We start from the raw sequence: 2,534 nt of genomic DNA, 5'->3' as shown, positions 1-2,534 counted from the left end.
CAGGATGCCCGGAGCGGTCCCCGGAAATGGGTGTAATTCAGGTGATTAAACTTATTATTTAATATGCCCGCAGGGGGCGTGTCCTGCCCGCGGGGCCACAGCCTCCAAGGACAATATCTGGACTTAGTCCCTTCCTCGCGACGCTGGAGCTGAGTGGGCGTGTCTGGGGTAGTCCAGCCCCCACATTCCCGACAGACGCAATTGAGTACGAGACCACCTAGGTCCGGACACCGCGTAGTGGGCGGAGGTCCGGAGCTCGGCTCCGCCCCAGGCCAGGTGGCGAGTCTGGGGAGGGGCTGGCCCTGCCGGCTCCCACTGGCGCCGACTTCAGGCTTTAAGCTGTAGGCTTTCGGCATGCTGTGGATGCCCAGCAAGGACTTCCAGTGGGGACTACCCCAGGGCGCCTCCAGCTGGCCGAAGCGGTCGAGCCGGCGGAGCGGGTGCAGCTGGGGGCTGTAGGTTTCCTGAGCCCGAGTCAGGGCCCCGCGGTGCGGTGCTCGGTGCGCCCGGGAGGAGCACGGACAGGGCGGTCGCTGCGGGTCGTGACCCCAGAGTTAGGGCGTGTCTTCGAAGCTCCAGTAGGTCAGGGAGTCTTTGCGGGGGTATCGGGACAGTTCCGTCCTGTGGGAGCAGGGCAGGATGGTGAGGATACAGCTGGATCCTTGGGGACGAGGTTCAGACCTTGGGATCTAAGGAGTCTGCACACTCAAACTCCTGCATTTCCAGGCGAGGGCCCCTTAGGAAGGACGGGACCGGGCGCGCGTAGCCTGCGTTCCTGGGTCCTCCAGTTACTTAACGTCCTGGAAGCTGAGCTTTCCTATCCTAGGGAAGGAAACGCGGGCTTTCGCTTCCTTGGGAAGGAGTATGTGGGAGCTCAAGTACGGAAAGAGGCCCTGCCCTCTGATCCAGAATCCCCTCGAGCCGCTGTGCAGGCTTCCTGTCCCTACCGCCGTTCCTGAGAGTTGACAGTAAGGACTCCTGGGTGGTAAAAGAGTGAGGGCCTGGGGCCTGAATTTTGGTTCTTGCTGCTATAGGATTTGAGGCTGAGACCACCGGGTCAGAGAATGGGAGCCAGCTCAGGGGCTCGGCGTGTACCGGCCAAGGCGGGGTCTGTGCAGGAGGCGGTGCGGAGCGAGAGCCCGGCTTACTTGGGATAGAACCGAAAGTCCTGGGCCAAGGTGGTCAGATAGAGCTGTCGGCGGTCCAGGACGCCCCGGTGGGATACTGTGAAAGACCTGCCAGACAGTTTGGGGTTCTTCATCCAGGAGATTAGAGCCGGAGCAAGATTGGGGGAGGAGGCATACCCAAGACACAGATTTCCTACCCCGTTGCAAGCCCTGGGTCCCAAGTTCAGAATCCCTCTCCTTCGGCCTGGATAACCATGATGGCCACAGCCCTCGCACCCCGACCCAGAGTCAGAGCCCTTCCTGCCTCCCAGGCCAGGGAACTTCAGCTTCCTTCCTCAAACCCGAACCCTTCCCAGCTTCCTCCCTAATTCCAAGCACCTCCTGCTGGTCAAAGAACTCAAACCCAAGCCCCCAGTTACCAAAAACAACCTCCCTGGTTCCGCTCCCCGTCTTAAACCGTCTTGGTGTGGTCACTGGAGCTGAGCTGCATCTTGGGCAACAATTCCAAGTTACCTCTCCCAGCTCCCATCCGACCCTGTCTCAGAATATTCTAGTCTCATCCCCATCCCCAGCCCGCCGTGTAGCTCCACAGCAGCTTCGGAGCCCTGAAGGTGAGTTTCCAGTCCCTGGTCCTTCTGGCCTGGCCTCGAGGCCCAGCCCCCCGCGGGGGTGGTCTGCGACTTGTGAGGGGCATGGGCATCCCGGTCGGGAGAGCCAGTGTACTGCGCCCTTGTCTCGCTGTGCCGGTACTTTGTGGTCAGCGGGAGGCCCCAGCTGCGGCGTCTGAGGTGCCGAAAGGCGACCTGGAGACCCCTGTGAAGGCGCAGGGGACTCAAATGCAGTCTCATGCCCTGTCCACTGCGGACTCCGGCACTCCCTAAACCTTACCTTTTCTCTTGAATCCTTGATCCCCCAGTCCTCCTGGGGCCTGCACGCTCTGGGCTCTGGGCTGGGGGCAGGGTCTGCCATGGGGCTTGGGCACGTAGGCCCAAGCCAGAGACCCAGCCAGAGGTTGTCTCCCATCTGCTGAGGACCTGGTCTAAAGCCCACATGCGAGAATCCTGCTTTGTAGCTGGAGGTAGAGGGTCCGCGACCCTGGACTGGAGAGTAGGTGCTGCAAATCAGCTAGAAAGACTCAGGAGTCGGTATCACACTCCCCATCCCAAACTCCGACCTCTTCCAGTCGGCCCCCAGCCCTTTCCTCTGCAGTCCCTGGCATCCAGCTTCCCTGGTGCCTCCTCTCTCAGACCCAGGGCTCCAGGACCCTCCTACTTCAGAGAGGAGTCCAGGCTCCCAATCCCCTTTTCTCAGCACCTAGCTTTCTGGGTGCCCAGGCCCAGCAGGGCTTCAGCCTAGGGTCAACGCACCTGCACCGTGGGCGGGGGAAAGGGCACGGGTGGGATAATG

At 61.5% G+C, this 2,534-nt stretch overlaps 1 pseudogene; it reads right to left on the bottom strand.

Annotated features, from left to right (window-relative positions):
* Positions 1-209: 209 nt before the first annotated feature.
* LOC113223045 lies at positions 210-2,096 on the bottom strand (annotated as a pseudogene).
* Between the last annotated feature and the right edge of the window lie 438 nt (positions 2,097-2,534).

Source organism: Piliocolobus tephrosceles, unplaced genomic scaffold (genome assembly GCF_002776525.5).
Source record: "Piliocolobus tephrosceles isolate RC106 unplaced genomic scaffold, ASM277652v3 unscaffolded_38066, whole genome shotgun sequence".
Classification (NCBI taxonomy): domain Eukaryota; kingdom Metazoa; phylum Chordata; class Mammalia; order Primates; family Cercopithecidae; genus Piliocolobus; species Piliocolobus tephrosceles.
This window is presented reverse-complemented; position numbering and strand designations above follow the sequence as displayed.